The sequence below is a fragment of the Rhinatrema bivittatum genome, chromosome 4, assembly GCF_901001135.1.
Source record: "Rhinatrema bivittatum chromosome 4, aRhiBiv1.1, whole genome shotgun sequence".
Lineage (NCBI taxonomy): Eukaryota > Metazoa > Chordata > Amphibia > Gymnophiona > Rhinatrematidae > Rhinatrema > Rhinatrema bivittatum.
The window spans coordinates 416737532-416762266 of NC_042618.1; the positions used below are offsets into that span (position 1 = coordinate 416737532).

Here is a 24735-nt window from a genome sequence, read left to right on the forward strand (position 1 = left end):
GGGGAACCTTTTGGGGAAGGGGGGGGGGTGTCTCTTCCGAAGGGGTGGGCTCCACCTTAACCAGGGTGGAACCAGACTGCTGGCGCTAACCTTTAAAAAGGAGATAGAGCAGCTTTTTAAACTAAAACAAAGGGGAAAGCCGACAGTCACTCAGCAGCGCATGGTTCGGAGAGAGGTATCTTCAAAAGGATACAAATGATGCATTAGAATTAGGGCATCCCAACTGAGGTTCCAATAAGAAAAGTAGTCCAAGTGCCTGTAACTAAAAACTCACCTGAGCTAAAAAATTCTAGCTTATCCCTATCAATTAAAAAGCAGAATGAAAATACAAACAAAACAAACTTTGAAGTCTTTGTATACTAATGCCAGAAGTCTAAGTAGTAAGATGGGAGAATTAGAATGTATAGCAGTGAATGACAGACTTAATTGGCATCTCAGAGACATGGTGGCAGGACGACAACCAATGGGACAGTACTATACCAGGGTACAAATTATATTGCAGTGACAGAGGAGCATCCGGGGAGGCAGTGTGGCATAGAGTCCAACAGGATAAACATCCTGCATGAGACTAAATGCACAATTTAATCTTTATGGGTAGAAATCCCTTGTGTCGGAGAAGACCATAGTGATAGGAGTATACTACCGTCCACCTGTCAAGATGGTGAGACTGGCAGTGAAATGCTACGAGAAATTAGGGAAGTTAACCAAGTTGGTAGCGTGGTAATGGGAGACCACAATTACCCCAATATTGACTGGGTAAATGTATCATCGGGACATGCTAGAGATAAAGTTCCAGGATGGAATAAATGACATTTTTATGGAGTAATTGGTTCAGGAACAGATGAGAGGGAGCAATTTTAGATCCAATTCTCAGTGAGCACAGGATTTGGTGACAGGAAAAGGTGGTGGGGCCACTTGCCAATAGTGATCATAATATGATCAAATTTGAATTATGACTGGAAGCAAATCCACGGCTCTCGTACTAACTTTCAAAAGGGAAATTTAGATAAAACGAGAAAAGTTGTTAGAAAAAAACTGAAAGGAGCAGCTACAAAGGTAAAAATTGTGCAAGATACGTGGTCATTGTTAAAAATACCATCCTAGAAGCACAGTCCAGATGTATTCCATACATTAAAAAAAAAGGTGGAAAGAAGGCAAAACGATTACCAGCATGGTTAAAAGGGGAGGTGAAAGAAGCTATTTTAGCCAAAAGATCTTCATTTAAAAATTGGAAGAAGGATCCAGCAGAAGAAAATAGGATAATGCATAAGTGTTGGCAAGTTAAATGCAATACATTGATAAGTCAGGCTAAGAGAGAATTTGAAAAGAAGTTGGCCGTAGAGGCAAAAACTCACAGTAAAATTTTTTTTAAATATATCCGAAGCAGAAAGTCTGTGAGGGAGTCAGCTGGACTGTTAGATGATCGAGGGGTTAAAGGGGCACTTAGAGAAGATAAGGCCATCGCGGAAAGATTAAATTAATTCTTTGCTTCGGTGTTTACTGAAGAGGATGTTAGGGAGGTAACTGTACTGGAGAAGGTTTTCATGGATAATGATTCAGATAGGCTAAACCAAAATCACTGTGAACCTAGAAGATGTGGTAGGCCTGATTGACAAACTGAAGAGTAGTAAATCACCTGGACAGGATGGTATATACCCTGGAATTCTGAAGGAACTCAAAAGTGAAATTTCAGACCTATTAGTAAAAATTTGTAACCTATCATTAAAATCATCCACTGTACCTGAAGACTGGAGGATAGCCAATGTAATCCCAATATTTAAAGAGGGCTCCAGGGGCGATTCGGGAAACTACAGACCGGTTAGCCTGACTTCAGTGCCAGGAAAAATAGGGGAAAGTGTTCTAAACATCAAAATTACAGAAAATTAGAAAAACATGGTTTAATGGAACAAAGTCAGTATGGCTTTACATAAGGCAAGTCTTGCCTCACAAATCTGCTTCACTTTTTTTTGAAGGAGTTAAACATGTGGATAAAGGTGAACCGGTAGATGTAGTATACTTGGATTTTCAGAAGGCGTTTGACAAAGTTCCTTATGAGAGTCTTCTAGGAAAAGTAAAAAAAGTCATGGGATAGGTGGTGATGTCCTTTCGTGGATTACGAACTGGCTAAAAGACAGGAAACAGTAGGATTAAAAGGAAAATTCTCAGTGGAAGGGAGTGGGCAGTGGAGTGCCTCAGGGATCTGTATTGGGATCCTTACTTTTCAATATATTTATAAATAATCTGGAAAGAAATAAGACGAGTGAGGTAATCAAATCTGCAGATGATACAAAATTGTTCAGAATAGTTAAATCATAAGCAGATTGTGATAAATTGCAGGAAGACCTTGTGAGACTGGAAAATTGGGCATCCAAATGGCAGATGAAATTTAATGTGGATAAGTACAAGGTGATGCATACAGGGAAAAATAACCCTTGCTATAGTTACACAATGTTAGGTTCCATATTAGGTGCTACCACCCAAGAAAGATCTAGGCGTCCTAGTGGATAACACATTGAAAACATCGATTCAGTGTGCTGCGGCAGTCAAAAAAAGCAAACTATGTTGGGAATTATTAGAAAGGGAATGGTGAATAAAACGGAAAATGTCATAATGCCTCTGTATTGCTCAAAGGTGAGACCACATCTTGAATACTGTGTACAATTTTGGTCGCCGCATCTCAAAAAAGATATAATTGCGATGGAGAAGGTACAGAGAAGGGCTACCAAAATAAGGGGAATGGAACAGCTCCCCTATGAGGAAAAACTAAAGAGATTAAGACTTTGCAGCTTGGAGAAGAGATGGCTGAGGGGGGATATGATAGAGGTGTTTAAAATCATGAGAGGTCTAGAACGGGTAAATGTGAATCTGTTATTTACTCTCAGATAATAGAAAGACTAGGGGGCACTCCATGAAGTTAGCATGTGGCACATTTAAAACTAATCGGAGAATTCTTTCACTCAATGCACAATTAAACTGTGGAATTTGTTGCCAGGGGATGTGGTTAGTGCAGTTAGAATAGCTGTGTTTAAAAAAGGATTGGATAAGTCTTGGAGGAGAAATCCATTACCTGCTATTAAGTTGACTTACAAAATAGCCATTGCTATTACTAGCAACGGTAACATGGAACAGGTTACCGTTACTAGTAATAGCACTTGCCAGGTTCTTATGGCCTGGATTGGCCACTGTTGGAAACAGGATGCTGGACTTGATGGACCCTTGGTCTAACCCAGTATGGCATATTCTTATCTCTGTTTATCATTTCTTGCCAAGTTTATGCTTGTTAACTGAATATAAAAGCTTATAAATAAAGATGTAAAAAAAACTACAGAAAGCAAAGACAAGCAAGATTAAAATATTGAGAAATAAAGATGATTAGCACACATGGTAGCAGTTTCAAATGTTTACGAGTTCAGACTATCACTTACAGATCACTTTAAACAATAAAAATGGCATTTAAATTAAATGCAAAAATAATGCAAAAGAGTATTAAAATTATGTATACAAAGAGGCATCAGATACACTTCTTTGGGGTAGGCTAGAGTAGATCCATGTATTTTGGGACATAAGAGGGGGAACCCCCAGTAAACTATGCACATCTGGAACTGCTTTTGTTTAAATCTATTTTATTAGACATTAAAAACAAAGGATGAGCACATGACATACATTTGGTACTAATGTATACCATGTGTCCTCAAAGATATATAGATAATGAAACTGCAAATTTCCCCCTTCCCTCCAAACATTCCCATAGTGGTACAGCATTGTCAGAGAAAAGAATGAACAGTTATGTCAGATGAAATAAAATAAATAAATCCTTGAGCTTATTTATTTCAAGGCTTTTCTATACCGAGGTTTAGCAGTTAGCCTTCACCCCGGTTTACAATCGAACAAATTGTTACATATAACGGTATAATATACATCAAACTGATCGGGTAAAAAAAACATAACTGGAATTAAACGAATGAACAAGGTCAGGTCATAAAACATTAGAGCATTACTAGCTCGGAGGCATTTGTAAAACAAATAACTATGCACAAGAATATATGGTGAGGGAAATTCCAGCAAAGAAAAGTTAGGGAGGGGGGTAAGGGGGGGTCAGGCGGGAGGGTGAGGTAATAGGGATTAGAGTGCTCAATTTACCGGGGAGCTGTTGTATGTTTTATGAAGTTAGCCTACGCTATCTCTGAATGTTTTGCTGAAGAGCCAGGTTTTAAGTTCTTTTTTAAAGGATTTGTCTGATATTGCACTTAGGTATTGTGGTAGGGAGTTCCATAGGTGTGGCCCTGCAATTGAGAATGCTCTGTTTCTCGTGCACGTGAGTTTGGCAGAAGGAAGTGTTTGAATAGCCAGGAGTAGTTTGCTGGAAGTTCTGGTGTGTCTGAGGTTTGTGTTGATGTATCATGTTGTAGAACGTGTTGTTTTCTGTAGACCGCTGTGCACTAGGGTGAGGGTTTTGAATTGGATTCTCTGGTCGATTGGGAGCCAGTGAAGACTTCTTAGCACAGGGGTGATGTGATCAGATTTTTTTTTGCCAGTTAGGACTCTGGCTGTGGCATTTTGTAGTGATTGGAGAGGTTTTAGGTACGATTTGGGAAGACCTAACAGGAGCGAATTGCAGTAGTCAAGGCTGCAGAAGATAAGCGATTGACGTACTGTTCGGAATTCCTGATAGTGGAGGAGTGGTTTTAGATGTTTTAGGACTTGCAGTTTGTGGAATCCTTCTTTGGTTTTGGTAGCAATGCTCTTTAAGTTGAGGTCTTTGTCAATCCATATTCCGAGGTTCTTAGAGTTGTTTATCTGGATGCTGATGTTGTAGATAGTAAGGGAGTGTGTAGTGATAGTTTGATCTGGGACATTTCTTCCTATGAGGATGCATTCTGTTTTATTCATGTACAAGTACAGCTTTAGTTTGTTGAGCATGTTTATTGCGGTTCGGTGGTTTGCTGCTGTGGAGAGCTTCTTCTAGTGTATTGGAGATTGGGATGATGAACTGGATGTCATCAGCATACATGTAGAATGAAATTCAGAGGCTGGAGATGAGGTGGCATAACAGTAGAAGGTATATGTTGAAAAGGGTTGCAGATACAGCGGACCCTTGAGGTACGCCGGTTTCTAGAGGAATGGGTTTAGACGAGTTGTTGTTCAGTGATACCTTGAAGAATCTGTTCTGAAGGTAAGATGAGAACCAGTTGAGGGTACTTCCTGTGAGGCTGATGTTGGCATGTCTTGATAGAAGGCTTTTGTGGTCAACGGTATCAAAAGCCGCAGACAGGTCGAGTAGAATTAGAAGATGGTTTATTTTGTTGTCGAGACCTCTTAATATTTCGTTAGAAAGGTTGACGAGTAGTGTTTCTGTACTGCGGTTTTTTCTGAATCCATGTTGTGCATCGTGTAGAATTTTGTTGTTTTCAAGGTGTTCGTTTAGTTGAGACAGAGCAACCTTCTCGGTCAGCTTGGCAAGTAGAGGCAGGTTAGAGATCGGACGGTAGTTATTCAGGTCTTTGGGATCTAGATTCTTCTTTTTTAGAATTGGAGTTATGGTAGCTGTTTTTAACATGGTTGCTAGCTCACCTTAGAGTGATTTGTTGACGATGGTGGATTGTCCAGTATTCAGGAGAGGCTTTGGGCTCTGTGGTAATGTAGTAATAAGGCATCCAAATATCTGGGATACATTTTTTGTGCATAGGAAAAAATGATTGGTGAAGATTACTATTGTGCAAAAGATAGAACTTCAGACTGTGTCCAAACACAAAGAATAGATACTACTGCTAAAAAAACAAAAAAACCTCCACTATAAATCCACAATTTGTTTTGCAGATCTTTCAAAGGAACTCAGAAAAATATCAAAAATGTACAAGCTGTGAAAGAAAGGGAATTTGTACATCCATAATCCTGGAGTAGAGATATACCTGTCTCCAAGAAGCAGAGTCCTGGGAACAATGCCAAAAAAGAGCTGCTTAGATGAGCCACATGCATCATACATCTTATACATAGTTCCAAATCAGCAAGTTGTATTACATATGCTCGATGATGCAAGATATAAAAATCTGAAAAATAGTGTCATGTCTCCCTCATTTTTATGTTACAGGCAAGTTTTGGAATAAACTTAACTGCTAATAAAAGATGGAAGAGAAAACTGAATCTAATTCCTGTTGCCATTTATTCCAGGTGTTTGAGTCCATTGTTTATGCAAAACCTCCACATTCTTTTTTTTTTTTAAACAAGGAGGTGCAACATCTTCCGGGTCCTCCACTTCAGACCAAACCTGAAGTATTTAACCAATTCAAATAAATCAGTCCTAGTCCCACCTAAAGTGGATATATAATGTTAATAGCAAATAACCGAATACATTTTAAAATTATCAAATCAAATTTTTCACATATAATAGGGAAAGAAAAACACACAAAGGGGCCCATTTTCATCCAAGTGGGAAATTATAACTGTCTCCATCTTTGAATATGCCCCAGCTCCAAACCTGGTAAAGAAGCCCCATTCCCAAAAATAGGCAAGAAAGGGGACTGTAAAGAGTTTATTTGTAGACTAGAGGTAAACACTCCAGGTTCTATGAAGAGGGGACAAATGAAATTTAGTATATCCAGAAATCAGTGAAAGGGCATGCAGAACATGTCTTAAAGACAAAGGAAAAACCAAACCAGATTCTAAAAAAAAAAAAAAAATTAGTCTCCAGTCTCTAAAATGAGAACATAAGAGCATGGTTATGTGTTAATATCTGAGAATCCCAAACCTTTACCGGCTTAACAATTTTAATGCCAATCTAGATTTTCTGCTCTTCCACAGAAAGATGAATCACCTTTGCAAGAGTATAAACAGTGAGATAGAGAACCCCAAGTATATATAGCCATTTTCAAATCATTTTTATATTAAAGATGTATCCTTCCCATGAGACAGGCAAATGTGTCCAATTTTAAAAAATCTTCAGTAACCCTTTACAGTTTGATTGCATTAGTAGCATAAAAAGATTTTTGGAAGCCATATACACATTTTATGCCTTCAGGAGCCCACTTTAAAAGGAAAAGTTCCTTCCCAGGTGGATGTATTCCTATGTATCTAAATTTAATTTAAAACCTACCAGATTAACACAGAGCTCTATTTCCTTAAGAGCAATCTGCAAAGAGATAGTTGGATCTGTTATATGAATTAATAAATCAAAGGCTAACTTAAAAGTAGCACATCTGATAGAAATTCCACAAACATCTTGATGTGAGCACAAGACTCAAGAGGATCAAGGGAGAGAACAAAAAGCAAGGGAGATAAGAGATAAGGCATCCTTGGAAAATTCTCCATTAAAGCTAGTAGCTTGCAGGTTAGTGAGAGCAGTCGTCGAGATAGGGAATATTTGAAGCCCTTATTGATGAGGGTGTGCCTTTGAAACTGCCCTGAAGTTGTTGAAAAACCGGTGGCCAAAAGCAAGGTCAAATGGAAGACCTTGTAGTGGAAGTAATGGCTGTTCACCTGGAGAAATGAGGAGAACACTAGGAACTAGTGTGGATGGATATGGGAGCACACGCTCCCCTTTCCCTGTTTCCTTTTTTTTTTTTTATATCTGTAGTTCTTACATAATGTGTTGCTGGATAGGTGGCAAGTGTAGTTTTGAGTTGACCATGGAAGTTGAGATAATGTGACTCCAGGCTGGAAGACAAGTGGCAAACTTTATGCCCGATGTAAAGATGGTGGATTTATTTTATTCCCTGTGGTTAGACATCGTAGCATGCTTAAGTGATGTTTGTTGTTGACCAGTCGCTGTCTCTGTGGTTGGCAAGATGGAGGGTTATGATAGGGATGAGGCTTAAGGTTTTTCTTTTCTTTTTTCGGCATCGGCCAGAGATTGAAATTGAAAGTCATGCACTGATGGTGAAAAGAAAAAGTTGGTAGATTATACAGTTAAGTCTATCATATTCCTGGAACAACATCTTTTATGGCTGTGGAATATGACCATGTAAGACAGTTGACTGTCAAGGCATTACTGAAGCATTAGTTGAGACCTCAAAGCCGTAGGGCAGGAGCTAGGAAGTTCCTAATTCTTCCATGATGGAATGGTATACAGGAGGGAAAGCTATATCTGCCTAGTTTGTTGGAGATGCGTTTCAGAGCCCATAGAAGACTATGCCATGTAGACTAGATGTTTGGAATGTAGGCATTGAGAACTTCCGAGGAATGGCTAGATTCATCTTTTTCTATTTCTATTTATTTTTTTAAGTCATTTAGTGACTTTCGGCGCAAAATAGAGCTAGGATTTACAAGCCGCCTGTATCGCTCCCTTTAACCAGCATGGAGATGTGGGAAAAAAAAGGGAACGGTAGTGTGAAAAGAGAATTATAGGACCCCCATGTTAATGCTGTGGTAGGGCTTAACCTGTGACTGACCTTTACGGAACGTGTCAGTGGTAGTGGAAATATGGGTTCCAGCATGTCCGACATCTCATGTGAGTCTGGGGGGGGGGGGGGGGGGAATTGGGGGTGTACTCATCTGAACCTCCAGTCCTTCTGAAATGGTTTTAGCGCTGGCTGTGACATGCGTTTTAGTAGTAGCGCATACCCAGCTTGTGGTCGACTTAGTGCACTGATGGTTAATAATGCGGTCTCGCTGGCTTCGTTTTTTTGTTTTGTTTTTTTATATAGTGGTGTCTGAGAACTGTGGCCATGCACTCAGTGCTCGCACTCATGCCCTGGCGTGACCAGTGCACGTGTCTGTTCGGCACACCCGGCATCTACGCTGGTGTTCATGTTGACCAGTGCCTGTGCCAATATTCGGCACATCTCACACTCATGCTGATGGCCGCTCCTGGCCATAGTGTGCTGGTGTGGTCACTAGTGCTCTGGCGTGCAGGTGTGTGTGAGGATGTCTCAGGGTGCCTGCCAGTGTGTGGTTGGGTGTGTGTGACGGCACGCACGTTGATTCCCTGGCATGCCGGTGCACGGGGCAATGAATTTGTGTCGGCCAGTGTCTGTGACCAGCAGTGCGTGTATGTGCCGGGCCCTCCTGTTCACTCAGATTCATCTGGCCTTCCAACTGAGTCGCCAATGCACTGGTCCCTCCGGCACACATGCCGGTGAGAAACTTCCCCTTTCCGATGTCTGTCTAGATTGTCCAACTGTACTGTCCGATTCTGAGATCTATAGATCACCACTGTAAATGGAAGTGCCATCTTTATTTTTTTAAGACAGCTCCAGTGCTTCCTCCTTTCCCCATACTGCCTGCATTCAGTTACTAGGGTATTATTTTTGACAAAGCTACTCCTCCGTCTCCAGTCCTCTATCCTCTCTCAAAAAGAGTTATAGCTCGGGATGCACGTATGCTATTCATGAGACCCACTGAACTATATCCAGGACCACCTCCACCATTAGCAGCTGGCAGATTTGGAACTTTGCAGCTAAGATTGAGCATTTGTGCACATTGCTTTCCAGTTTAAAACATAAGACTTGTCATACTGAGTGAGACCAAAGGTCCATCAAGTTCAGTATCCTGTTTGATAGTGGCCAATCCATGTCACAAGTACCTAGCAGGATCCCAGAAGGTAGATTCCAATCTACTTACCCCAGGGATAAGCAGTGGAATTCCCAGAGTCCCCCATAATGATTTTTGAACATTGATTTCCAGGAACTTGTCCATACTTTTTTTTTTTAAATCCAACTACACTAATGGGCCGGATTTTAAGAGGTACGCCCGATTTTATAACATGCACACGCAGCCGCGCGCATATTATAAAATCCAGGGTCTGCGCAATTGTGCAACTTGCGCGTGCCAAGCCACACAGCCTTCCTCCATTCCCTTCGAGGCCCCTCCGAAATCGGAGCTGCCTCGGAGGGAACTTTCCTTCCACCTCCCTTCCCCTACCTAACCCACCCCCCCCCCCATATCTTTATCTTATAGTTGTGCCTGCCTCTGCGATCCTGGGCACAGCAGCAAATGGCCGCTGTGCCTGGAGGCTCCGACCCCGCCCTTTTTATCAAGCCCTGGGACATACGTGCATTGCCGGGCCTATGCAAAATAGGCTCGGTACGCGCAGGAGCAGGTTTTCGCAGTTACAAGTGTAACCTTTTTAAATCCGCCTCTAACAGCGCTTACCACATCCTCAGGCAACAAATTTCGGAGTTTAAGTGTTGAGTAAAAATATCTAGCAACTTCCTTGCATGGCCCCTAGTCTTTGTACTTTCTGAAAGAATAAACTGACTTGGTTTGTCCAGTCCACTCCACTCGTTTTATAGACCTCTGCTGTGTCTCCCCTCAGCTGTCTCTTAAAGTTGAAGAACCTAACTAACCTTTCCTCATAGGGAAATCATTCCATCTCCTTTACGATTTTGGTCACCCTTCTCTGCACCTTTTCTAATTCTGTTTCTTTGAGATGCAGTGACCAGCATTACACACACTAAACAAGGTGCAGCTGCAACATGATACCCTCTTATTCTCTATTCCTTTCCTAATAATTCTTAGTATTGTATTTTGCTTTCTTGGTCCCTGCCACACATTAAGCAGAGGATTTCAGTATATCCACGATGACACTTAGATCCATTTGCTAGGTGGTGACTCCCAATGTGGAGTCTTGCATTGTGTAACTGTAATTTGGGTAGCTCTGCCCAAAGTGCATTTCTTTGCACTTCTCCACATTAAATGTGTTATTTGCTATTTGGATGCCCAGTCTCACAAGGTCCTCCTGCAGCTTCTCTCAATCCTCTTATGATTTAACAACTTTGAATAATTTTGTATTGTTAGCAAATTTGATCACTTCCCTTATTCCCATTTCTAGATCATTTATAAATGATAAAAAGCAGTGTTCCTGGGTACTCACTATTCCTCTTTCTCCATTGAGAAAATTAACCATTTAGCCATATTCTGTTTCCTATCTTTTAACCAGTTCTCTCAATCTACCACTGAATGTTGCTTCATTGGACTTCTTAATTTCCTCATTCCTGAACATACCTAGATCAGTCCAGAAAAGTGGGTTGTGTATCCCTACCAGCAGGTGGAGTCAGAACAATCAGAACTTTGGGCACTGCTACATAAATGAGAGTGCCACCTGCAGTCACTCAGTATTTCTCTGTCTCCAGCGGGTGGTACAGATGCACACCTGCAGTCTTTAGTTATATTTATTTAGTTTGAATTTAATTTTTTGGTTTATAGTCGCTTCCTGAGGTGTTAGGCGCCTTCGTGGGCCATCCCTCAGTAGAAGCCGGGCATCCGGGAATTTGGATATTCCTGTCAGGGTTTTGCCCGCCACAGTTCAGTGTCTGCCGACCAGGGGCTCCTGGCTACTCGCCACTGTCTCTGCTGCAATAGCTTTTCTCTGTGTCTTGGTAAAGTTTAATTTAAAAAAAAAAAAAAAAGCGCTGTTTTCACTGCAGTTGACAGTCTTCAGTACTGAGGTAAGGAGAGGTACAGGAGGGACCAGGTCTTTTAAGGCCAGCTGGGGAAGCTGTCAGCAGTGTTCCCCTCAGCTCCCAGGGCTCCTGGTTGTTTTGAGGGCAAGGGTAACTTTCTCCTTGTGCCTCATTTACCATGCGATTTCAATATAGACCGGCTCCTTTCCATGGCACGGCTGTGCGTGGTTTTTTTCTCCTCGGCCGGTAGTCTCTTAGCCCGCAGCACAAAAAGTTTGTTTTCACCTAGATAAGCAGCTGAATTAGCCATGCTATATGGGTACGTCCTCTGTGCCACTAGGTGGCGGAGCTCTCTAAGGCCAGCAAAGTCTTTTAGCTAGGTACTTCCTCCCTCCTGTATCCCAACAGGATTACCTCAGGCTCCTCAATCTGTTTTTTCCGCACAAAATAGTGAGTGGAGCTCTCTACATCTCCTCACTAAACTTAGAAAACCTTATAAAAAAAAAGTGAGTCAGTTCTTCAAAGACAGACAAAAGAAAATAAAATGAAGGAAAGAACCTTCTTCTAAAGTTGCCCTCACGAGATTGTTCTAACATCTCGGGGCATCCCACTCCCCCTCCCAGCTGCCTTTGCTTTGTCTCCTCGGTTAACCCCCGATTGATCCGGGCTGGCACAGATCGGGGGAGGACTGATTTCCAGCCGTGGTCAACTCACCAGGCTGATGAAGAATAGCACCAAGGAATCACCGTCTCTCCCATGCACCGGCTGATTTCCTTCTACTTCGGCGCCCAGACTTGTCACAGCACGCACAGACACGCCAACGGCTGCGTTTTTAGTTCGCTGAGCCGAGAGTCATCACTGGTGCCGGAAGCCCGGGACACCAGCGCATCGAGGAGTCAGCTGGACGGTTGGCGCATCAGCGACTCAATTGGGATATTTTAATCTACTAGATGTGGACTGGATTATCTCTGCTGCAAAATCTAAGTAGAAAGATTGTAGATGCCCAACATTTCTACTTAGACAAATGGTGGTGGGAACCCATGAAGTAGCCATACAGGACCTGGAGACAATGGACCCGATATTCAAAGTGCGGTAGCACTATTTAGCCAGATAATCAGGACTTATTCAACAACTGCTACTTAACCGCATATGTACACTTAGCCTTATAAATTCCCTTATACAGCTAAAAATTTAGCCCCATAAGTTGTGGGTGGATCGCAGCACAGCAAGTGCTAACTGCTGATATTCGAACTTAGCTGCATAAGTTGTACAGATAAGCTAGATGTGCCATAGAACAGTTCTAACCTTAGCCCGTTAGACTCATCTGGCTAAGTGCTCGTTACTTAACCAGCCAGTTTTGAATATTGACCCTTTATGTCTAATGTCTGAGTAGGTGCCTACCTGGGCACCAGTGATCAGACAGTATGGTTTGATAAAGCGCCCAAGTCAGAGAGTCACACGAAGATCAAATTCCTAAATCTCAAATATAGAAAGTAAGCAAAATTAAAAGGAACTATTAAAGCCATAAATCTCTATGCAAGTAAATAAACGGAAAAGGAAACAAATATTGTTCTCCAAAGAGGTAGCTGAAAAAAAGGTAAAAAAAGATAAGCATTTGAAGAGTACAAAGGAACTCAAAAGGAAGACCCTGGTGAAACAGACTAGGAAAGAAATCAGGAAAACAAGAGTTCAAGTGGAAGGAAAGATCAAAGTAGTGAGGTGACAATATTTTGCAGATATATCAGAGAAAAGGTCAGAGGTGGTATTGTACGATTAAAATGAGACAAGGATCATTGTGTGGAGAAAGATGAGGAAAAAGCAGAAATGTTAAATACTTCAGTTTGATTTTCAAGAAGATGACTCTGGAGGATTGCTGTGAGGATAGCAGTGAGGTAGAGATTGAGTGAACTAGCAAAACAAAGTGAACAAGGCAATGCGGCCTGAGGAAACATCTCAGGATACTAAAGGAGCTCAGAGAAGTGCTGGTAGGTCTGCTGACTTATTCAATAGATCTCTGGAAACAGGTATGGTACTATTAGACTGGAGAAGGGTGGGTGTGGTCCTGCTTTACAAAAGTGGAAGCAGAGAAGAGACTGGAAACTACAAGCCAGTTAGCCTTACTTCGGTGGTGGAAAAGTTAGAGACACTGCTGAAAGAAAGGATAGTCAAATATCTACAATCCAATGGGTTGCACGATCCAACATGGTTTTACCAAAGGAAGGTTGTGTTAAATGAATCAGACTGACTTTTTTTTTTTGATTGGGCAACTAGAGAATTAGATAGGATTTCAGCAAACCTTTTTATACTGTCCTGCATGGGAGGCTAATGAACAAAATGAGAAGATTGAGTGGATTCCAAGGTGGTAGAATAGACTGCAAATTGGTTGACAGAGAACATTGAGTAGTGGTAAATGGAACCTACATGGAGAAGAATGACAAGCAACAAAGGATCAGTTTATTTATTTATTTTATTTAAGTTTTTTTATATACCAACATTCAAGACGGTAGTCCCATCATGCTGGTTCACAAGAAACAGGGGTGCAATTATAATAAACTTTACAATTTGAACAATAGTGCAGAAAAGCAGTTACATACAACAGGGAAATCAATAACTTGGAGTGAGAAGGAAATGAAGATCAAATAATTATATATATGTATAAATAACATTGTAAGAGGTGGCTATTAACGCTATTACTAGCGAAGCGTGTTGATTGATGGGAGTTAAATAATGTTGGAGTTAGGAAAGGCCTGCATGAACAGCCACGTCTTGAGTCTTTTTTTGAATGTTGAGATGCTGGGTTCCATTCTAATGTTTACTATCTTCAGAAGGATTAGAAGTAAAAGGTGTCTTTTTACAGACACTAAGACCTGCAGAGCAGACATGCCCAAGGGAATAGAGAATAAAAAATGATCTAAGAAAGCTAAAGGAATGGTTGAAAGTTTGGCAGCTGGTATTCAGTTCCAAAAAGTTCAGTCATGCATTTGGGGGTGCAGAAATACAAAGGAGCTCTATGCGACAGGGACTGAAAGATTCCCAGTCTGTGCACATCAAAGAGACCTTGGGATGAAAGTCTTGGATAACCTGAAAGCAGTGAAACAATGGACAAAGGAGTGGCTAAAGTCCGAGGGATACTGGACAGCATAGAAAGGTAGGACCAGAAGGAAAATGAAAGTGATAATGCCCCTGTACATGTCCCCGGTGAGGCCTCACCTGGAATACTGTATACATTTCTGAGATGGTATCTCAAAGGATAGGGCTAGAATGGAAACAGTCTAGAGAAATGTTCCCAAAATGGTGTGTGGTCTGCACCAAAAGACTTGAGACTGAAGGACCTAAATATGTATACCCTAGAGCAGTGGTCCCCAACCTTTTTTGCACCAGGGACCGGCTTCAAGCAAGACCATTTTTCCATGGCCCGGCAGGGCGGGGGTTAGATTTTAGTGCACACTTATCATTTAATTATGACATTTATAATGTGAATGTGACTCAACTCACCATAGGTTCTCACATGCATGACACACTGACCCATGATTGTCACGGGACTAGATGTAAAAGTACAGTTTGCATCCACGGGAACCCCCCCCCCGACCCACAATAATGGATGTAAAGCAGAATTATGACATTCCCCATACAACTCACCCTACAAGAAAGATATTCTGGTTCTGGTGTCATCTCAGTAACAGCAACTCAAACTCCTACTTCCAGGCTCAATAGCCCTACTTATGAAAAGACAGCAGTTTACCACCAATGCATGTCCTCTTGAGAAAACACAACAAATAAGACAGATACAAACGCTTACATGCTAGTAAAATATCTCATCTCGGTAACAGACACAGAACAGACCTAACATACTCCCAGGATCTGTAGTAATGCACATAAACTAATCCGCACACAGTTACACCTGTTTTATAGAATACACTCAAACAGGAGCAACCCTATCTATGAAAAGGGCAACACTACAAATATTAAATCAGATCTTAAAAACCAATACACCTCTTATTAGGAAAACAGAACTAGCAAGCTGCTATAGATCCCCACTCAGAAATAATTGTAAAACTATACTAATAAGCAGAATAAATGTTTCAAAACAGCCATGAACAGAATAACATCCAACAATTAAAAAAACTCATAAAAACTATTAAACATGCTCAAAACACCAATAAAATATTTCAAAAAAGCAGACATCACACAATTAAAATGGCAGTCAAGAAAAATAAACTTAAAAAGCCACCTTTACTTACCTCCTCCAGCAGCTCTCCTACTCCCCTTCCCTGCAGGCCATGGCACTCACCAGAAGCAGCAGTAGAAGCTAAGCTCTATACCTATGGTCCTCTTCCTTAGTGCCCATGTCTCTCACACACACCATACCAGTCATGCCCCCATGACCAGTTTCTGTCTCACACACCAATCATCTCCCAGTCTTTGGCAAACGCACACCAGTCACCTTCCTGAACAGTTTCTCTCATGCCATACACACACACAGGCTTCCCACTCACATATATGGGCTTCTCACTCTCATAATCACTTTCTCTGTCTCTCTCAAACACACACACACTCACCAGTCTTTCACTCCCATGTTCTCTTTCAGATATACAGGCTTCTCACTCCCATGCTATGTCTCACACACACCCAGGTTTCTCACTCGCATGCTCACTCTTCACATGCACAGGCTTCTCATTCCCATAATCACTTTCTCTGTTACACACACCAGTCTCATTTCCATGCTCACTCTCCACATGCACAGGCATCTCATTCCCTGAATCACATTCTCACATTCACACACACCAGTCACCTTACCAACCAGTCTCTCTCATGCATGCACACTCACCCAAGGTTTCTCACTCCCATGCTTTCTTTCACCCCCTCCCCCCCAACACCAGGCTTCTTACGCCCATGCTTTCCCACATACCCAGACTTCTCACTTCCATGCTTTTTCTCTCACACACACAAACACACACAGTCACCTCCCTGACTGTCTCACACTCACATACACAGTCATCTCCTTGAGTAGTCACTTTCATTGTCTCTCACATACACACACACACACACACATCAGCTCTCTGCCCAGTCAATCACACACAGGCAGGCTGGCTGCTTCTCTCTTTCTCTCACTCACTTCCTCTCCCCCCCCGAGCACAAATGGGAGCTGCAGCAGTCCCCGCAGGCTAATAAGAAGAATCCAGTCGGCCGCAGGAGGCTCATGCTACTGACTCCTTTACCGATTACCGGCTGCTTCGATTACACGGGGGCCAATGCTGCTGCCGCCATTTTTCCACACGGCACGGCTCTCTCCTTCCTGCGCACCACTTCCTGTTCCGGGTCACGGGGGGCAGGCGTGGGAAGAAGAAAAGGCCAGCCACGGGTGCCACAGCTTCCTCAAACACCGCTGCCGTTCCCGCTGGGCTTGAACGTGCTGATAGCCCGGCGGCAACGGCAGCAGGGAAGGAGGAGCAGCGGGAGAGCCCGGAAGCACGCGACACCTGCCGGTGCTTGGCGGCGGCGCTGCGGACCGGCAAAAATCCCCAACGGCCCAGCCCCGGTCCGCGGACCGGTGGTTGGGGACCCCTACCCTAGAGCAGTGATTCTCAACAGGTGTCTCGCGGCTCTCGGTGTCCCACTACCCCACTTGTGCTTTGCTTCTCCCCAGGGGCAGGGCCAAAGATCGGAAACCCCCTGCATGCCGCTGATAAGTGGAGGCCAGGGCTATTGGGCCAATGAGAAGAGGCTCCATGGGAGCTTGTGTGTGGAGAGAGACAGACTGGACAGGGAGGTGACTTGTGTGTGAGACAGGAACTGTGTGACTGGTTTGGACAATTAATTTTTATGAGTTTAATTGTTGGATGTTATTCTGTTTATCAGCTGTTTTGTAACATTAGTATAGTTTTACAATCATTTCTGAGTGGGGATCTATAGCAGCTTGGCTTGCTCTGTTTTCCTAATAGGAGGTGCATTATTTTTATTAATTTTATATACCAATGTTTCATGAGAACATATCAAATTGGTTTACTTTAGTTAAATATTCATTTAAAAATTTGCATTTCCAAAATGAAAGGAGGAAAATACAAAGTTTCATAATAGACTAATAACAATTAAAATAGTAAACTAATCAATTTAAACAGGGAAAGAAGCAGAACAGTAAGAGCAGAGATAATACAATCAACTGAATAGTGTTTAGGGCCTGGTTAAACATTTGTACTGTTGCCTTTTCATAGATAAGGTTATTACTGTGAGTGTGTTCCATAATACAGGTTTAACTTTGTGCGGATTAGTTTGTGTGCATTATGTTAAGTGCTATATTTCTCTTTCCATTTCTCCAGGTTTGTACTGCATACAGAGTGGCTTTTTTGGTTTTCCATTCCAGTTCTCCATATTTATAATTTGGAGTCTTACCATACTTGGTAAAGGATGTGTGACCCCGGTGAGGTATTTTACTAGCATGTAGGATTTGTATCAATCATATTTGGCTATCAGATATAGGAATCCAAGGAGAAGCTCATAGTTGGTTTCAATCATTCCTAGAAAATAGATCCTACAAAGTCAAGATAAATAACATAGAATCACCTCCTATCAAATCAAGCAGAGGAGTACCTCAAGGTTCATCGCTCTCCCCTACCCTATTTAACATTTACCTGCTTCCACTCTGCCACCTACTCTCCAGTCTCAAGCTAAAGCACTACATTTTCGCTGATGACATTCAGATAATTCTTCCCATCACAGAATCACTCCAAAAAACCTGGGCTCATTGGAACAACTGCTTACTATCCATCAATTCCCTGCTATCCAGCCTCAACCTTATACTCAACAAAAATAAAACAGAAATCCTCATCATCTCTCCTGACGAAAACCACACACTCTTCAACATCCAAAGCTCAACACAATCCACAATACCACCCTTAAACCACTCACCTTCAGTCAGAGACTTAGGGGTGCGCATCGACGATCAATTCAACCTTAAATCTTTCATTCACAACACAACCAAAGAATGTTACTTCAAACTCCAAGTGTTAAAAAATCTGAAACCACTCCTTCACTTCAACGACTTCCGCTTAGTAGTCCAGTCCATAATTCTGTCCAAGTTAGACTACTGCAATTCTCTTCTGCTAGGTCTTCCGTTTTCGTCCATAAAACCCTTACAGATGGTACAAAACGCTGCAGCGAGGCTACTCACCAACACCAACAAAAGAGCCCACATCACTCCAATTCTGCTCTACCTCCACTGGCTTCCCATAAAAGCTAGAATCACCTTCAAGACATTATCAATGATCCACAAGGATATTATGGGAAGCGCTCACCTAAATCTTACCTCGCAACTCCGCCTTCACACATCAAAAAGACCCATCAGATATAATTATAAAGGTTCTTTATATGCTCCCCCGATTAAAACTTCGCTAGCAAAACGAGCACTCTCCACTGCTGGGCCCTCCCTATGGAACTCATTACCGCCAGATCTTCGTCTTGAAACCTGCCATCTTACCTTCAAGAAAAACCTCAAAACGTGGCTCTTCCGACAAGCCTATTCGGAATCGCAGAAACAATTCGACACAGGTCAAAGAGCAAAATAGCACAATATAAAGTCCACTACCGACTTTATACACTTAGGACCTTCAGGACCTTTTCTGGACAGTCCACCCACCTGCTATGAAAAACCATCTCTTGAAGCATCAGCTTTCTAGCTCATGCTCTTCCCATAGTTATTTTATTTTATATATCTTTTTTACGTTTAATATTTTATATTTATTGATCTACGTTCTTTTGTTCAATAATTTGTTGATTGTTTAATGTTATGCTGCACGTTCTCTGTTCAATACTTTGTCTATTGTTTAATGTACTCCCTTTACCTTTACCATGTTTAATGTAACGCCTTACCGGCGACAGTTTTGTTATATGGAAACCGACTTGATTTGATATGTATATCGAGAATGTCGGTATATAAAAACCCTAAATAAATAAATAAATTTGTTGTATTTTCTCAATAGGACATGCATTAGTGGTAAATCACTGTCTTTTCATAAGGAGGGCTATTGTGCCTGCCAGTAAAGGGAGTTTGTTTTGCTTTTACTGATGTCATCAGAACCAGAATATTTTTTTGTATGGTGAGTTGTATGGGTAATGCCCTAGTTCTGCTCTACACCCATTGTTGGGGGTCGAGGGGGTTCCTGAGGATACATTTTGCCCCATGACTCACATGTTCGGTGTGTCACGTATATGAGAACCATCTGTCAGGTGTCCTAGAGAAGAGGGACAGGGAGCTGAGACTTAAATATCTGAAGGGTATTAATGATGCATGGGATTCAAGCCTTTTCCAGTGGAAAGAAAAAATGTAGAACTAGTAGACATATTAAGCTCCAAGGAGGTAGACTCAGGAACATCAGGAACTATTTATTCACAGAAAGGATGCATAGAATGCCCTCTTAGCAGAGCTAGTGAAGACAATGTTTACATAATTCAAAAAGGCATTGGATAAACAAGATCCCCAACAGCTAAAGGATGGAAATGAAGAAAAAGGGGTAACCTGTGTTAACTGGGGAATTTGCACAGTGCGGAAATTACTATCCTTAACAGAAGAGACACTTTGGGGGGGGGGGGGGGGGGGGGGAACGACACACACGACACGACACTTGCAGAGAAACAGTAAATACCCTAAAACAACAAACACTTGCTGGACAGACTGAATGGACCAATGAGTATTTCTCTGCCATCATTTACTGTTACCAGTTACAAAAATTGGAAAGTCAAATCATATTTTTGCTTAATAAAATTATAGCATAAAATACAATAATCTTATACACAAAATATTAAAATATTCTACTAAAACAAAAATGTATGAAGTCCAATTTCTAACATTTAGATCTACTACAAAACAGGAATCTAAAATTGAGGGTAAAGTTGGTTTTGTTTTGGGGGGGGGGGGGGGGTTTGTTTGTTTTTTAAAGACAACATTTAGCATTTTAAAATGCAACTGCAAGCTATTAAATCAGAGCAAAATTACAACTAATTACAAACATAAAAAGAAAAAAGGATGAAAGTTCCACAGCTGTGGATCAAATACTTGACCAAAAAGACTAGATCTTCAACAACCTACAAAATGTCAAATAATCATTGGTAATACAAACCTTCTTTGGTAACTTCAGCTACAAGTTCTAGAAGTTTTCCCACTGTGAAATGCTGCCTGGAACAGCTCAAGTTAGATGACTGGGAAACACTCAACATTTTTTTTAATTAAAAAGTTCTGCCATACTAGTAGCACATTTTATGAAAATTAAGTTTGCAGTATTTTACAGTACTTAACTATTCCACAGTCAAAACATGCATCCTGAAAACAAGAGGCATGCTATGAAACAGGTGCACCACAAGTGTGATTCAAAGTACTAACCTGATATTTTATAAATGCAGATTTTATAAATGCAGATTTTGGAAGCTAATGAACATCCAACACAGGACTCAAAATGTTTTCATGTATGATTTAAGCTCCTATAACAAAACAAGTGTAACATACTCAATAGAACTCACTTGTATATTGCTGACGGTTATAGTTTTATCATTTATATTTCTAGTTTTTCTAAAACTGATCCAATATCCTTGGAACCTCATACAAAATTAGCAGTTAAGCCCTTCCAGCTGTCATGAACTCTCTAAAGAATCATCCTTATGGAAAAAATCATTAGCTACCAAAACAATATTGCAATAAATATGATGAAGTAGAATTCTAAGCAGTACTTAAAAGGTCTAATTACAAACTAGAAATACTGACATGTGGATTCTTACATTCATTCCCACCTGGCAAATTACTATTCATTAACTTTCCATTGCCTGCATTTTAAAAGAGCAGCAGAATAGTGCATTCTTTGTAGGTCGTGATACCTTTTATTAAACCATGGTAACATTAATCAAAAGACTATGTAGTACATGAGCTTTTGAGAACACAGAAGTCCCTTTTTCAGATGGATCACACCTAAAAATAAAAGGGAACCTACCTGATCTCAAAAGTTAGACAAATATGAGTTTCACACCCACAAATACATTTGTTTTTAAAACATTACAGCTAGTAGACCCTCTTCATTACAGCCTAATAAGACAGCTTTTTCAGACTAGAAACAACCAAAGGCTAACCATGGTTAGGTTAGAAGCTATAAAAACTAAATTTACAAGTGCTCCAAACAAGTTGCTGAACTATATGATCTACTTCTACAAAATGGTAATGTTTGTAAAAAGGCTTGTCTAGGCTCAACTCAAATATTGGATTACTCATCAAAACCCCTTCACTTTCACTTGCTAACAGAAAAGAGTTACAGTGACATGAAAGATTCAAATAGCATAAGATTAGCAAACTATATTGAGAATTATTTTACATTTAAAATGTTATATTCCACCTATTCCAGTAATAGATCATGCTAAACATTAAAATTTAGAACACCGACAGCCATGAACAAAACAAAAATCATAAGACTACAGTAATCTTGAATTAAAAACTAGCTGAAGACTTATTGAAATATGCAATCTTAACATTTGCAAGAGCACTTAACATTTAAAGGGGTAAATTTTAATAGTTGCGTGCACACTTCCCAGCTCCCTTCCAATTAAGCAGACTAGGAGGGAATTTCTCTGCCCCCTACCGTAACCTCCCTTCCCCAACCCCTATTTCCTACCTTTTTTCTTATTTCACAACTTACTTCAGGGATTAACCTGAAGTTGTGCACACCGGCCCCTGGCTCGCCTCTTAGAAGAGGCCTGGCTCTTGTGCGCAAAACAGGTTTACACACATGGGCCGGGCCCTTTTTAAAATGTACGCAGTGCGCAAGACCCAGCCACATACATAATCCCTGGATTTTATATGCACGAGAGATTTAAAATTCACTTGATACTGCACAGTTTGATCAGAATAGCCTTCCATAAGATGAATCCAACAAAACACTGACAACCAACGCAATTGGTACAATATTGGAGTTATATGGCCCCTGAAAGAGCAAGTAATCAGCCATGCTGTGGCATTTTGCAACTTTTGAAGCATCCTTAGGATGCATTTAGGGAGCCCAATATATAAAAATCGATCCAGGTTTATATTAACTTTGAACACAGGACACAAACCTTCCACCGGTAAAATGTGTAGCCTGAAAAAAGGCTTTTAATAATTCCCTCAACTGAGAGTTTAAAGAAACTGGAATCAATAAGGATCCCCAAATCACACACAAAGATGGACAAAGGGAACAAGATACCATAAATTTCCAGACTACTTGGCATATTAGCAAGTGGGGCTCAACTCATCCATACTACTGCTGTTTTTAACAACCTGCATCAGTTTATTTTTCTTAAACTAGGACGTAATATCACAAAAATAATGCAACAATGCCTCAACCTCAGAGACTAAATTCTTCTGTACTGACAGCAAATGAATGTCATCTTGCTTAGATTTTAAACTCCACAGCATGAGCAGAAGTGACAAAACATACTGTAGATACATATTAAATAAAACAGATAAAGTACCTTGAGAACTCTGGCCTTTAAGGGCTGCCAAGAAGATTATTTCACCCCCCCAAACTTTCCTGGTGATTTAAGGAAAGACAAACCAGGATAAAACCTCTCAGCCCAAGCCAATGTTGAGACTATAACAAGAAAAAGGAGGCAGCTGGTCAGTGCTGACCAAACAAGACACCAGTCACATCCCTCCTTGAACCCTACCCTCCCCCAGCTGCTTTCCTGATAAAGGTCAGGACTATTTGCTAAGTCAAACAAAGTAGGCATACACACCTTCCTTGAAAAAACAGACAGGAAAACAGACAAGAAATGATCAGAAACTGAGTAAGTAATAGGCTATAACGAAGACAGGATTGAGAGAGAAAAAGAAGGACTACCCTTCACTCCCCTATTAAAAACAATGGCCTATGACTTTGTTCTTTCATGTTAGCCACTTTAAGTACCTGCAAGAAGTGGGTCATAAATTGAAAAATAGAAAACAAATAGGGTCTCATCTCCTCCAAGCATGAGAAACAAGAGTAGAACATAATTCATGTCAATCTTTTCATTACGCCATGCAAGTGTTAGAGTGAACCCTTCCTACCCCACAATCCTGGGGGAAACGTATCTTGCTCAATTAGGAGAAAGGGGTCACATGTCTTTCTTTGGCTTGAGAAGCCCAGTATTTCTTTCCTTGGCCGTCTAAAGACACAAATGGGTACACTGGATATTTCTTTCAGAGAAAATAAACCGGATCTCGCTCAGGCTTCCTTTAGATTTAAAAAAATGGGAATGCACTCTCGCCCTCTGCTTAAGAAATGGGATTTGGCTTATCAGACTGGGGGGGGGGGGGGGGGGGAGCATTTAGCCACTTTTTAAAAATCTGTCCAGAACTAGAAGGGCTTGGGGGTGAGAGAACAGCTCACCTCTCTCTCCGGCCAGACAGCGGAGTTGGAATTCACCGGATTACTTAACTCTGGAAGGATGGAACGTAAGAGGATGGAGTTCACTCCCCTCGAAAAGGATCTCTCTCCCGCGACATAATGAAGAGACATATCTTTCCCATCTGTTGAAGACAAAAGCTCTCTCGCTTTTTTTTTTTTTTTGGTGGCTTCTCGGAGAAGATAGAAACCGCGCTTCCTCTCCCTAAAATAAGAAGCCGAACCTCCATGGCCGTGCTAGATCGCAGATGGTACGCTAGGCTCCAAGGCCCACTCCCTTTCCTTCTCCGACGAATCCCACGGCAAACCGTGACCGGCACAGAACTATAGTAAGGCCTCTCCTCCTCAGTTACCCCGGGACGGTACCAGGCCTCCAGCTCACAGCGCGTGCCGAGCCGTTACCCCACCCTGAGGGGCAGCGGTGGGAAGGAGGAGAAAAGAGGATTGGGAGGGAGGCAGGCGCAGTAGACTCACCAGTAGAACGGACTCCTCGCGATACCCGCTCGCTCCCTCACGAGTCCGGTTCTGCCGCCTCACAAGCCCCCCGCTAGAATCCGCTGCCTGGTTTCCTGGGACTTGCCCGTCGCTCCCCTTCTTGCTTTATGGCAACACTCGGCTTTCACTTCCTCTACAGGGATCCCTGCGCTCTCCCGACGGAAGTCGCTGTCACGAGACCCTGACGTCATCGTGCGCCTCGCCTCTCACTGCAAGGCGTCTTGACGTCATGGGTTTGCAGGCACTGAGAGACACCGCCCCTCTGAATTCGAACCGTAGTGTACGGCACATGATTAAATATGGCTCCTTTCAGCCGCCATCTTATCTTTTCTTCCTTTGTTCTATAGAACTCCTTTTAAAAATATTTACCTCCTATCTATTTTTTTTCAATGCTGAATAAATCTTCCATGTTTCTATATTATAGCTAAGAATGTACAAAATAATGTATAGTTTACTAGTGATAAATTATTTCCACATCTTAGGGTAATTATCTTTTTTGCTTTTTATTTTCT

The 24735-nt window shown here is 41.5% G+C and overlaps 1 protein-coding gene across 1 annotated transcript in view; it reads right to left on the reverse strand.

Annotated features, from left to right (window-relative positions):
- Window positions 1–24399, reverse strand: part of RAB7A (RAB7A, member RAS oncogene family) — a 97460-nt gene extending 73061 nt beyond the window's left edge. Inside the window, exon 1 of the mRNA XM_029601295.1 lies at window positions 24203–24399. The gene's annotated coding sequence lies outside the window, so the exon portion shown is untranslated. The remainder of the gene's footprint in view (window positions 1–24202) is intronic.
- Between the last annotated feature and the right edge of the window lie 336 nt (window positions 24400–24735).